The following is a 15,322-nucleotide window of genomic DNA, read 5'->3' on the forward strand; positions in this document are numbered from 1 at the left end:
TTCAATCCATGACAGATGGTTAAGATTTAAATAAAAAAAAAAAAGAAAAGAAAGAACAAGGGTTGGACGGGATGTGGAGAAACTGGAACCCTCATCCACTGCTGGTGGGAGTGCAAAATGGTACAGCCATTGTGGAAACAGTATGGCAGTTCTTCAAAAAATTAGAGGTAGAGCTTCCATATGACCTAGCAATTTCACTCCTAGGTATATACCCTGGGGATCTAATAGAAGTGACATGAACAGATTTATGCACACCTGTGTTCATTGCAGCACTATTCACAATAGCTAAAAGATGGGAAACCTAATTGCCTATCAATAGCTAAGTGCGTAAGTAAGATGTGGTATATACATACAATGGAATACTACTTAGTGATAAAGAAAAATGGATTTCTTAAACAACTTGGAACATGGATGAAGCTGGAGGACACTATACTGAGTGAAAAAAGTCAATCACAAAAGAAACAACAAATACTGTATGTTCTCACTTTTATGAAATAAGATGAACAGATAAATATACAGAAACTAATGTCCATTAGTGGTTACCAGGGATGGGAAGGGGAGAAAGATTCACTCTCTAGATAGTAAACACTTGTTATTTTTGGTAATAGGAAAGGTAACACCAAATGAGGGTGAAGTAAGAACAGTTTGATGAAGGTAAATGATGTCACTAAGATGTACACAAGAAAAAAGGATGTTTTGGTAATTGTTATGACATATATAATTTTGAAATAACCAAAATATATATGTGTGGGTATATATGTATGTATGTAGGCACATATGTATATAGGTATGTATATGTGAACATATATATGTTGTTGTTGTTAGGTGCCGTTGAGTCGGTTCTGACTCATAGCAACCCTGTGTACAACAGAATGAAACACTGCCTGGTCCTGCGCCATTCTCACAATCATTATTCTTGAACCCAACATTGCAGCCACTGTGTCAATCCATCTAGTTGAGGGTCTTCCTCTTTTCCACTGACCCTGTACTTTACCAAGCATGATGTCCTTCTCCAGGGACTGATTCTTCTTGACAACATATCCAAAGTATGTAGGACACAGTCTTGCCATCCTTGTTTCTAAGGAGCATCCTGGTTGTACTTCTTCCAAGACAGATTGTGGGTATATATAGGTGTATGCATATGTATATGCATGTGTGTGACTCTATGCATATAGGTTCATGTGTATGTAATAAAGCACATGGGGACATAGTTACAGTTACTTCTTAGACATAACGAAACACGTCACAGGATTGGTTTCCTGAGTCTGAAGGTTTAGGATCATAGTCTCATGGGACATCTATGTCAATTGGCATAATAATTCATAAAGTTTATGTTCTACATCCTAGTTTAGTGAGTAGGATCTGGGGTCTTAAAAACTTTCAGGTGGCCATCTAAGATACAACAATTGGTCTCTACTCCTCTGGAGCAAAAGAGAATAGAGGGAAGCCAAAGACTCAGAAGAAACTAGTCTACAGGACTGATAGTCTACATGAACCATGGCCTCATCCACCCATAGACCAGAAGAACTAGATGGTGCTCGGACACCACTAGTAACCATTCTGATCAGGCCCACAATAGATGGGTCCTGATAGAATGGGAGAAAAATGTGGAACAGAACCTCAAATTCTTAAACAAAACAAAACAAACAACAACAAAAAAAATACTTGACTGGAGGATTCCCCGAGACTATCGTCCTGAGATACTCTTTAAACCTTGAACTGAAACTAGTCCCTGAGGTCACCTTTTGCTAAATAACAGGTTGGCTCACAAAATAAAAAGTACTGTGTTCCTTTAAAAAAATCATCTATATGAGACCAAACGGTCAACAATTACTTTAAAACAAAGATGAGAATGTAAGGAGGCAGGGAAATTAGATTTATGGAAATGGAACAACCAGAACTGAAATACTATAAATATTCACGCATTGTGAGGAATGTAACCAATGTCACTGAACAATTTGTGTAGAAATTGTTGAATGGGAACCAAAACTGTTGTGTAAAACTTCACTGAAAACACAATAAAATATTATTAAAGAAAAAAACCAGAAAAACAAATATTGGTGAAGATGTGGAGAACTTGGAACACTCATCCATTGCTGGTAGGAATACAAGTGCTCTGGAAAACAGTTTGTTGTTTCCTCAAAAAGTTAAACATATAATGGCTATATGACCCAGCAATTCCACTTCTAGGAATACGGCCAAAAGTCTTGAAAGCAGTGACACAAACAAATCATTGTAGCACTGTTCATAATAGCCAAAAAATGGAAACAATCTAAATGCGCATCAACAGATGAATGAATAAACAAAATGTGGTATATCCATACAATGGAATATTACTCGGTCATAAAGAGAAATGATGTCCTGATACATGCTACAACATGGATGAGCCTTGAAAACATTACAATGAGTCAAATGTCAGTCATGAAAAGACAGATATTCTATGATCCTACTTATATGAAATATCTAGAAAAGACAAATGTATAGATATCAAAGATTATTGATGGTTACCAGGAGTTGGTAGAGAGGAAGAAAGGGAGCCATTACTTAGGAAGCAGAGTATCTGTTTATGGTGATTGAAAACATGCCAACAGATACTAGTGATGGTTGTACAACATAGTTAATGTAATCAGTGTCACTGAATTGTACATGTAAAAAACATTGAATTGGCAAATGCTGTGCTTATATATATATTTACAACAACTAAAAATAAAACCAGTTTAAACTACAAAAAAAAAAATACTACCTCAATAAAGCTGTTTTTTTTTTTTAAAAAATCTTCAGTGGTTCCCCATTGCCCATCAAATAACGTCTGACTCTTCAGCTTGGTATTTAATCTCCCCAGGGTCTGGCCCCAGACACCCTTTCTAGCCTTATCAAGCACAACTCTTCTCTACAGGCCCAATGCTCTAGCCAAACTGAGCCACTTATTAAGCTACCCTCCTATTACTGTTACCTATGCTTGATATTGCTTTCTCTCAGGCTCTACCTACAGACATCTTCAAGACCTCATGTCACTTTCTCCATGATGGCTATCCAGATAATCCTAACAATAAAGTAATCTTTTGTCTTCTCCTATGACCAAAAAACCAAATACCTGTCAAGTTGATTTTGACTCCTATCTACCCTATAGGACAGACTAGAACCACCCCATAGGATTTCCAAGGCTGTTAAAAAAAAAAAAAGTTTTTTTTTAATGCCACAGATAGATGGCTTTAGCAAAGAAATGCCACAGATAGATGGCTTTAACAAAGAGAAATTTATTTCTTCACATTAAAGGGGACTAAAAGTCCAAATTCAGGGAATCAACTCCAGGGGAAGGCTTTTTCTCTCTGTCGGTCGGCCTTCTCATCAATGTTCCCCTGGACTAGGAGCTTCTCAGCACAGGGACCCTGGTCCAAAAGATTCGCTGTGCTCTCAGCACTGCTTTCTTGGTGGTATGACATACCCCTTCTCTGCTAGCTTTCCTTTCCTTTTCATCTCTTGGAGATAAAAAGTGGTGCAGGCCACACCCCAGGGAAACTGCCTTTACATTGGCTCAGCAGTGTGACCTGGTTAAGGGTGGTACAATCCCACCCTAATCCTTTTTAACATAGAATTACAATCACAAACTCAAGCCTGGTACTGGTACAACAGATACATAGACCAATGGAACAGAACTGAGAATCAAACATAAATCAATCCACATATGAGCAGCTGATATTTGGCGAAGACCCAAAGCCAGTTAAATGGGGAAAAGACAGTCCCTTTAACAAATTGTGCTGGCATAACTGGCTATTCATCTGCAAAAAAAATGAAACAAGACCCATACCTCACACCATGCACAAAAACTAACTCAAAATGGATCAAAGATCGAAATATAAAATCTGAAACGATAAAGATCATGGAATAAAAAATAGGATAATGCTCGGAGCCCTAATACATGGCATAAACAGAATACAAAACATTACTAACAATGCACAAATACCAGAAGAGAAACTAAATAACTGGGAGCTCCTAAAAATCAAACACCTATGCTCATCTAAAGACTTCACCAAAAGAGTAAAAAGATTACCTACAGACTGGGAAGAAGTTTTTAGCTATGACATTTCCAATCAGCATCTGATCTCTAAAATCTACATGATATTGCAAAAACTCAACTACAAAAAGGCAAATAACCCAATTAAAAAATGGGCAAAGGATATGAACAGGCAGTTCACCAAAGAAGACATTCAGGCAGCTAACATACACATGAAAAAATGCTCGGGATCATTACCCATTAGACAAATACAAATCAAAACCACAATGAGATACCATCTCACTCCAACGAGGCTGGCATTAACCCAAAAAACACAATATAATAAATGTTGGAAAGGTTGTGGAGAGACTGGACCACTTATACACTGCAGGTGGGAATGTAAAATGATACAACCATTTTGGAAATCCATTTGGCACTTCCTTAAAAAGCTAAAAATAGCACTACCATATGATCCAGCAATCCCACTCCTTGGAGTATATCCTAGAGAAATAAGGGCCTTTACACAAAGAGAAATATGCACACCCATGTTCATTGCAGCACTGTTTACAATAGCAAAAAGATGGAAGTAACCAATATGCCTGTAAATGGATGAATGGATAAATAAATTATGGTATATTCACACATATCAATAAAGAACAATGATGAATCCATGAAACATTTCATAACATGGAGGAATCAGGAAATTGAGTGAAATTAGTTACAGGAGGTGGAACCAAGATGGAGGAATAGACAGAAGCTTCCAGCGAGCCCTCTTACAACAAAGACCTGAAAAAACAAGTGAAACGAGTATATTTATGACAAGCTGGGAGCCCCGAACATCAAAGGCAAGCTTAGAAAATGAACCGAGGGGGAGGGGGAGGAAGAGAAGGTTCAGAAGTGGAGCGGAGTTACCAGACTTGAATCGTGGGGAGCCCTCAGGCACCATTCCTGGGAGCCATGGCAGTGGGCTGATACTAGTGTTGAGCCTCAGTTTTCTCAGGGAGAAGCAGCCGGCCACACAGCCTACTCACACCTCTGGAACCAGAGAAGAATGGCACTCTCGACAAAAGCTAAGTACTTGTGTATTTTTTACCCACCCCCCACCCCCATTCCCAAGTTGGCATCAGTGGCTGATTTCCCTGCATCTGAGATAGGCACTGTTGAGTGCATAGAGCCATACTCCTGGCCTTGGAGAAGGAATGAATTTGCAAATGGAAGAAAAGATAATTTGCCAACACCACTAATGGGGGAGCTCAGGACAGAAGCGGCTCCTGTCCAGGCATAAATGGTCCATGGACTTTGAGTACCTTTCCCCTCTGCATGGACCTGTGTGGCCCTATTTCAGGAGAATAGGCCCTTGTTGCCAGACTCCAACCGTTTTAGCTGTGCGGCGGAGAGATGGGTGTTTGATGTTTGACGTTGCATTGCCTATTAAACAGGGTCCTCACCTACCCACATCAGGGGCCTAAGAACTGGTGACTACACTCAGGTCACCCAGCCACCTGCAAGAGGGGTCCAAGGATAACTAGGCTCCTCCCAGTCCTTACAACCAAAAACATTGGGTGCCCATGGTCCGTCTGCAGAAACCACCACCTGTACGCTCTAGGGAACAGGAACATGCTTTCCTCAGAGACAAGTGGGGGATGATTCTGAGCCCCCTGCCTTGTTCAGAGTATGACCCCCTGCTACAACCAGATACTGGTACCTACACCAATCACTCCTGCCCCTCTAAGACTGTAGGACAGAGCCCGTACCACACACTTGATGATCAGCTACCTGGACACCTGAGCTGAATTCATACAAGAAAAGTGAATGGACTCCTAGACTGATATACCTGATAACAACTCTAGCCATCTGGGGACAGGATGTCAAAGCTCCAAAAGTGAAAATAATCAAGCTAGCTCACTAAAGCAACCCATCTGGGCATATCAAAACAAAAAAAAAAGCCAGAAACTATGACACAGTAAATAAACATAAAATAAACTAATACAATAACTTATAGATTGCTCAGAGACAACAGTAAATATCAAGTCACATAAAGAAACAGACCATGATCGCCTTGACAAGCTCTCAAAACAAAGAATCAAGGGATCTTCTAGATGCAAGTGCCTTCCTGGAGTTACCAGAGGCAGAATACAAAAGATTAATATACAGAATCCTTCAAGACTTCAGGAAGGAAATCAGGCAATACACAGAACAAACCAAGGAACACACAGATAAAGTGATTGAAGAAATTAAAAACATAATTCAGGAACATAATGAAAAATTTAATAAGCTGGAAAAATCTGTAGACAGCAATGAGAAATTCAGAAGATTAACAATACAATTACAGAAGTAGACAACTCAATAGAAAGTCAGAGAAGCAGAACTGAGTAAGTGGAAAGAAGAATTTGTGAGACTGAAGATAAAGCACTTCACACTAACGAATATATTTAAAGAAAAATCAGATAAAAGAATTTAAAAAAATGAAGAAATCTTCAGAATCATGTGGGATTCTATCAAGAGAAAAAACCTATGAGTGATTGGAGTACCAGAACAGGAAGGGATAACAGAAAATACAGAGAGAATTGTTGAAGATTTGTTGGCATAAAACTTCCCTGATATCATGAAAGATGAGAAGATATCCATCCAAGATGCTCATCGAACTCCACATAAGGTAGATTTTAAAAGAAAGTCACCAAGACATATTATGATCAAACTTGCCAAAACCAAGGATAAAGAATTTTAAGAGCAGCTAGGGATAAATGAAAAGTCACCTGCAAAGGAGAGTCAATAAGAATAAGCTCGGGCTACTTGGCAGAAACCATGCAGGCAAGAAGGCAATGGGATGACATATAAAAAATTGAAGGAAAAAATTTGCCAGCCAAGAATCTTATATCCAGCAAAACTGTCTCTCAGACATGAAGGTGAAATTAGGACATGTACAGATGAACAGAAGTTTAGGGAATTCATAAAAACCAAACCAAAACTACAAGAAATACTAAAGAGAGTTCTTCAGTTAGAAAATCAATAATATCAGGTATCAACCCAAGACTAGAACACTGGGCAGAGCAATCAGATATTAACCCAGACAGGGAAATCACAAAAATAAATCAAGATAAAAAAATGCTCAAAACAGGGAAACAGCGATGTTATTATGTAAAAGAAGACAACATTAAAATAATAAAAAGGGACTAAGAAGTGTAGTCATAGATTTTCCATATGGAGAGGAAGACAAAGCGATACAAAGAAATAAAAGTTAGGTTTAAATTTAGAAAAATAGGGGTAAATATTAAGGCAACCACAAAGGAGACAAACCATCCTACACATCAAAATAAAATACAAGAAAAAAATAGAGGCTCAGCAGAAAAAACATCAACAACAACGAATATGAGGATAGGACAATATATAAAGATAATCTACTCAGCACATAAAATTAAGTGGGGAAAACAACAACACACAAAAAAAGACATCAAAGTGATAGCACTAAATTCATACCTATCCATAATTACGCTGAATGTAAATAGACTCAATGCACCAATAAGGAGGCAGAGAGTGGCAGAATGGATTAAAAAGCACTATCCATCTATATGCTACCTACAAGAGACACACCTTAGACTTAGAGACTAAAACTCAAAGGATGGAAAAAAATATATCAAGCAAACAACAATCAAAAAAGAGCAGGAGTGGCAGTATTAATTTCCAACAAAATAGACTTTGAAGTTAAATTCACCACAAAGAACAAGGAGCGACACTATATAATGATTAAAGGGATAATATACCAGGAGGATAGAACCATATTAAATATTTACATACCCAATGACAGGGCTCCAAGATACATAAAACAAACTCTATTAGCAATGAAAAGTGAGATAGACAGCTCCATAGTAATAGTAGGAGACTTTAAAACACCACTTTCGGTGAAAGACAGGGCATCCAGAAAGAAGCTCAATAAAGACATGAAAGATTTAAATGCCACAGTCAACCAACTTGACCTCATAGGCATATACAGAACACTCCACCCAACAGCAGCCAAGTATACTTTCTTTTCCAACACACATGGAACATTCTCTAGAATAGACTACATACTAGGTCATAAAGCAAGCCTTAGCAGAATCCAAATAATTGAAATATTACAAAGCATCTTCTCTGACCATAAGGCCATAGAAGTGGAAATCAACAACAGAAAAAGCAGGGAAAAGAAATCAAACACTTGGAAACTGAACAATATCCTGTTCAAAAAAAAAAAAAAAAAACTATTATAGAAGACGTTAAGGATGGAATAAAGAAATTCAGAGAATCCAATGAGAATGAAAACACTTCCTAACAAAACCATTGGGACTCAGTGAAAGCAGTGCTCAGAGGTCAATTTATATCAATAAATGCACACATCCAAAAAGAAGAAAGGGCCAAAATCAAAGAATTATCCCTACAACTTGAACAAATAGAAAGACAGCAACAAAAGAAACCCTCAGGCACCAGAAGAAAGCAAATAACACAAATTAGAGCAGAACTAAATGAAATAGAAAACAGAAAAACAATTGAAAGAATTAACAAGACCAAAAGCTGCTTTTTTGTAAAAATCAACAAAATAAACTATTGGCCAAACTGACAAAAGAAAAACAGGAGAGGAAGCAAATAACCTGAATAAGAAATGAGATGGGCGATATTATAACAGGCCCAACTGAAATTAAAAGAATCATATCAGATTACTGTGAAAAACTATACTCAAACAAATTTGAAAACCTAGAAGAAATGGATGAATTCCTAGAAACACACTACCTACCTAAACTAGCACGAACAGAGGTAGAACAACTAAATAGACCCGTAACACAAGAAGAGACTGAAAAGGTAATCAAAAAACTCCCAGCAACAAAAAAGCCCTGGCCCAGATGGCTTCACCACAGAGTTCTACCAAACTTTCAGAGAAGAGGTAAAACCACTACTACTAAAGGTATTTCAGAGCATAGAAAAGGACAGAATACTCCCAAACTCATTCGAGGAAGCCAGCATATTCCTGATGCCAAAACCAGTTAAAGATACCACAAAAAAAGAAAATTGTAGACCTATATCCCTCATGAACTTAGGTACAAAAATCCTCATCAAAATTCTAGCCAATAGAATCCAACAACTTATCAAAAAAAATAATTCACCATGACCAATTGGGATTCATACCAGGTATGCAGGGATTAAAAAAAAAAAAAAAATTTTTTTTTTTTATGCAGTGATGGTTCAACATTAGAAAAACAATTAATGTAATCCATCATATAAATAAAACAAAAGACAAGAACCACATGATTTTATCAATTGAGACAGAAAAAGCATTTGACAAAGTTCAACACCCATTCATAATAAAAACTCTCAGCAAAATAGGAATAGAAGGAAAATTCCTCAACATAATAAAGGACATTTATACAAAGCCAGCAGCCAGCATCACCCTAAATGAAGAGAGTCTGAAAGCATTTCCCTTGAGATCGGGAGCCAGACAAGGATGCCCTTTATCACCACGCTTATTCAACATAGTGCTGGAGGTTCTAGCCGGAGCAATTAGGCTGGATAAAGAAATAAAGGGCATCCAGATTGGCAAGGAAGAAGTAAAAGTATCTCTATTTGCAGACGACATGACTTATACACAGAAAACCCTAAGGAATGCTCAAGAAAACTACTGAAACTAATAGAAGAGTTCAGTACATTATCAGGATACAAGATAAACATACAAAAATCAGTTGGATTCCTCTACATCAACAAAAAGAACATTGAAGTGGAAAGCACCAAATCAATACCATTTACAGTAGTCCTCAAGAAGATAAAATACGTAGGAATAAATCTTACCAGAGTTGTAAAAGACTTATGCAAAGAAAACTACAAAACACTTCTGCAAGAAACCAAAAGAGACCTACATAAGTAGAAAAAAATACCTTGCTCATGGATAGGAAGAGTTAACATTATAAAAATGTCTATTCTACCAAAGCGATCTTTAGATTTAATGCAATTCTAATCAAAATTCCAACAACATTTTTTAATGAGATAGAGAAACAGATGACCAACTTCATATGGAAGGGCAAGAGGCCCCAGATATGTAAAGCACTACCGAAAAAGAAGAACAAAGTGGGATGCCTTGCCCTACCTGATTTTAGAACCTATTATACCACCACAGTAGTCAAAACAGCCTGGTATTGGTACAACAACAGATACATAGACCAATGGAACAGAATTGAGAATCCAGACATAAATCCACCCACATATCAGCAGCTGATATTTGACAAAGGCCTCAAAGCAGTTAAATGGGGAAAAGACAGTCTTTTGAACAAATGGTGCTGGCATAACTGGATACCCACCTGCGAAAACATGAAACAAGACCCATAACTCACACCATGCACAAAAACATGCTCAAAACGGATCAAAGACTTAAATATAAAATCTAACACTAAAGATTGCAGAAGAAAAAATAGGGACAATGTTAGGAGCCCTAATATATGACATAAACAGTATACAAAACATTACTAACAATGCAGAAGAAAAACTAGATAACTGGGAGCTCCTAAAAATCAAACACCTGGAATCGACTTGACAGCACTGGGTTGTTTTTTTTTTTTTTTTTTTTGGTTATGCTCATCCAAAGACTTCACCAAAAGAGTAAAAAGACTACCTACAGACTGGGAAAAAGTTTTTAGCTATGACATTTCTGATCAGCACCTGCTCTCTAAAATCTACATGATACTGCAAAAACTCAACTACAAAAAGACGAATAACCCAATTAAAAAATGGGAAAAAGATATGAATAGACACTTCACTAAAGAAGACATTCAGGTAGCTAACAGATACATGAGGAGATGCTCACAATCATTAGGCATTAGAGAAATGCAAATCTTCTACAATGAGAATCCATCTCACTCCAACAAGGCTGGCATTAAAATGTTGGCGAGGTTGTGGAGGGAATGGAACACTCATAAATTGCTGGTGTGGGAATCATGGCCTAAACAAGTTGACATATATATTGAATACTGTCATTCAATCCATGACAGCAGCCTATTGCTTAACCACTGGGCCACCAGGGCTTCTTCATCTTATGACAAATGGCCTTAAATTATAGTTATTTATGTAGTTATCTTCCCTACTAGAATAAAGGATCCTTGAACAAAGACAATTTGTTGTACACTTCTGTAGCACTCCACCTCTGTTCTCTTGGATGTATATGGATCCTATAAATATTCATTAAATGAATGAATAAATGACTCAACACTGAATGAACAAACAAAGAAAAAATGAGATCTCAGGCTTTATTATATTTTAAACAGGATGCTGTAGCAGGTTGAATACTGTCCCCCAAAATTCATGCCTACCCAGAACTTCAGAATGTAATGTTATATGGAAATGGGGTCTTTGCAGTTGTAATTAAAGATTTATTATTTATTTATTTTTTTGTACTTTAGATGAAAGTTTATAGAGCAAATTAGTTTCTTATTAAACAATTAATATACATACTATTTTGTGACATTGGTGGCCAACCCCATGACATGTCAACACTCTCCCTTTCTTGACCTTGGGTTCCCTGTTACCAGCTTTGCCCCTAGGCCAGTGTGCCCATTTAGCCTCGTTCTGTTTATGAGCCTGTCTAATCTTTGGCTGAACGGGGAACCTCAGGAGTGACATCAGTACTGAGTTAAAAGGGTGTCTGGGGGCCATACTCTTGGGGTTTCTCCAGTCTCTGCCAGACCAGTAAATCTGGACTTTTTTTGAGAGTTAGAATTTTGTTCTACATTTATCCCCAGCTCTGTCCAGGACCTCTACTGTGATCCCTGTCAGAGTAGTGGTGGTGGTAGCCAGGCAGTGTCTAGTTGTGCTGGAGTCAGTCTGATGGAGGCTGTAGTAGTTGTGGTCCATTAGTCCTTTGGACTAATCTTTCCCTTGTGTCTTTGGTTTTCTTCACTCTCCCTTGCTCCAGATGGGGTGGTAGTTAAGGGTCTTTAGATAAAATCATCCTGCATTTATTTATTAAATAAACATGAGATATAAGGAACATGTGAAAAAATAAGAAAACTTCCAGAGCTGAATATATTTATATTAGAGGGATTCAGACTAAGAGAAGGTCATGATAAAATAGAGTTAGGGGTAGGATTTCTGAAGAAAAGAGTAACTGGGCTTTGTGAAAGAATTGGCCCTAAATCCAACGACTGGTGTCCTTATAAGAAAAGAAGAGGATGAAGAGAAGAGAATGCCATGTAAAGATAAAGTCAGAGAATGGAGTGATGCATCCACAAGCCAATGAATGCCAAGGATTGCTGCCAACCACCAGAAACTAGGATAGAGGCATGGAACAGATTTTCCCTCAGAGGCTCCAAAAGGAACTAACTCCGCTGTCTCCTTGACTTCAGACTTCTGGTCTCCAAAACTGTGAGAGACTATATTTCTTGTAAGCCACCAAGTTCGTGGTTATTTTTTAGGGCATTCTCAGGAAACTAATACAGATGCCATGGTTCACCTAGAGTCCTTACTCTCTCCTTAAAAAAAAAAAAAAATTGCTTCAATTGTAAGCTATCAGTTGACATTTGCCTCTTGAGAATTATGTTTCTGAAACCTAAGGAAGAGTATGAGTCCCTATATGGTATGTGGGAAGCTGACTGTGAAGTCCACAGGGACTCATACTGCTGTGGAGCAGGTGTATTGAAATGCTTAATGAGGTTTTAGAAAGTTGTAGTGACAAAGAAGCAGATTGAAAAACGGGTAGGGGACTTTCCTGCTGAGGATGATGTTATGAAAATATGAGCAAATCAAACAAGCTTCATTAGAGATATTTTATTATTCTGTGTTAGTTTATCAAAGGAGAAACACTGGTCAGTTCTGGAGATAAAGAATGTCATTTCTCTCTGGCCATTACAGCCCTCTGGGGCTGGACCCTGCACCTCAGTCACAGCACCATACCTTGGTTTACTCCTTTTACAATAATAGCCTTGCTGCTTGGGCAGAAGCACTCAGGGAAGTACTCTTTGCCAGGTTCCCGGGTCTCCCTGCAGGTAAGATCCATCTGCTTCTAGCACAGTGGAAGTACCTAGCCAGAGACTAGAAGCATAGACTGTGCCAGGCAAGAGACCTGAAATAATTAATGTAGTGAGTTACCGAGTCAGTGAATCTCTCACCAAAGCCTAGCCATATTATGTAATATATTTGATCACAACAGACTTTTTCCTAAGTATTTTAGGGATGCTCAAGACCAGGTTAAACACTGTGGGTTATGCTAAAACATAGAAGATACTATCACTGCCTTTGATAAGCTTACAGGAGGCAATTTTGTCTACTTTGGAATGTATAATGGGTCTCATGATTACATAAACTTATGAGATGCAAGGAACATGTAAAAAAAAAATTAGAAAGCTTCCAGATCTGAATATAAAGATTTATATTGAAGGGATTCAGAATAAGAGAAGGTCATGGTGAAATTGTTATAAGAGGATTTCTGAAGAAAGGGGTAACCGGCCTTTATGAAAGAAGGTTATTTATCTTGATGAAAATTAAAGGAAACAGTGAGAAGTAGTAAAAGAAGTGGTAGTGTAATCAACAAGATTTGTGGGTGATGTGGTTGGAGAGGTTGGATCAGGACATTTGATTAGAAGTGGCTTGGTAACAAGTTGAGGTATCTGGGCTTGTTCCCATAGACTATGAGCAGGCATTTTGGTTTTTTAACATTAAAGTGGAGTTTTAAGAAGTTTCATCCAGCCCTGGTTACAAGGAGACACTGAAATGGGAGAGAGAGAGGTACGAGACCAACTAAGAGCTTATGGCTGCAGGAATCCAGATGCGAAAATGGGAATGGTTAACACAGAAATGGAAAATGTAGGTTGAAACTAAAAGACATGGAGGAGAAAGAACCAATAGACTTTGGTGGCTGTTATAAATTGAATTGTATCCCCCCAAAATATGTGTTTTAAATCCTAACTCCTATACCTGTGGTTATAATGCCATATGGGAATGGAGTTTCTTTGTTGTATTAATGAGACAGTATTAGTGTAGAGTGTGTTGTAAGTCAATCTCTTTTGAGATATGAAAGAGCAGGTTAAGCAAGTGAGCAGAGATGGGAGAACATAGATGCCATGCCACATGAAGGTCACCAAGGAGTCAAGAAACGGAAGCTGAAAAGAAACAAAGACCTTCCCCTCAAGCCAACAGAGACAAAAACGCTTCCCCTAGAGCCTCCTCGCCTGTGGGAAAATTAATTTCTGTGTGTTAAAGGTACCCACTTGTGGTATTTCTGTTATAGCAGCAGCAGGGCAGTGACCAACAGGATGTTTACAAAGGACAGAGTGTTAAAAAAAAAAAAAAGACAGTGTTTCACAGATAGTAGTACACACACACACACACAAAAATAGCCCACATCAAATCAATGACCCTGGGATGCAGAGAAAGGCAAGAGGAGTGAAAGTAAAGCTAAGACTGAGTAAATGGCTTCTCCAGGGTAACCCACGCCTCTTCACAGAGAGAAAGATGTTCTGAGAAATAATGTCTTTCCTACTGAGCAGTTTATCTTGCCCTAATAATATCCCCTGATAGTCTCTGATTAAAGTTTATGGTCCTCTAATTCCTGATCTCCATGATACTGATGTTTCTCCCTTCAGCTGGCACATTCTCTTCTTGTTGGAGCAGGTGACAGTATGATCAACACCCGTTATCATCTTCCTTCTGAACAAACACCAGAGACGTGTGAGGCAGCTGTGAGTGGTCCCTAATTCTTCACTCACTCCGCTTCAGGCGCTTATTCAGAATTTTACTTCCTACTAGAGCTCACCTTTGATGGTTCTGATACGGTGTCTTTTACTGCATGGAATTGTTGTGTTCACTTAGGGTTTACGCCAGACTGGTTTAAATGTTTCATTGTAAATTCTTAAATTATGTATTTGCCAACCTTTGGTGCATGACTTGTTCCCCTCCCCAACTCTTGATTGTCCCACAAGATACAAATGAGTCAACACAATCTGTTCCTATTGCCCTCCAGTATCTGTAGAAGGAAGTGTGAAAGATTAAGCAGTAGGCTTAGATTTGTTCAAAATAAAACTGAAGTGTTTTTGTTTTCTCCTTCAGGTTGTTTTTTGCTCACTTGAGTGGTCTGCTCAGGAAATGGCCTTGCAGCTAAGTGAGTTTTTGAGGTTTAGTTATTTCACGATGTTTCTATGCCTTTTGGTTTTACAATGGAACAGACTCCTAAGTCTTGCTGCTTGCTTTTAAAAAAGAGATACAGTTCGGCAAAGACTCTATTTTCAGATCCTGAGCTTTGGGGTAAAAGAGCTATGGATGACATCTAAGCAATTTTTTCTTTCTTATCTCATATCTATCTCTACCTCTTCCCTCCCTAAGAAG

Source organism: Loxodonta africana, chromosome 3, assembly GCF_030014295.1.
Source record: "Loxodonta africana isolate mLoxAfr1 chromosome 3, mLoxAfr1.hap2, whole genome shotgun sequence".
Classification (NCBI taxonomy): domain Eukaryota; kingdom Metazoa; phylum Chordata; class Mammalia; order Proboscidea; family Elephantidae; genus Loxodonta; species Loxodonta africana.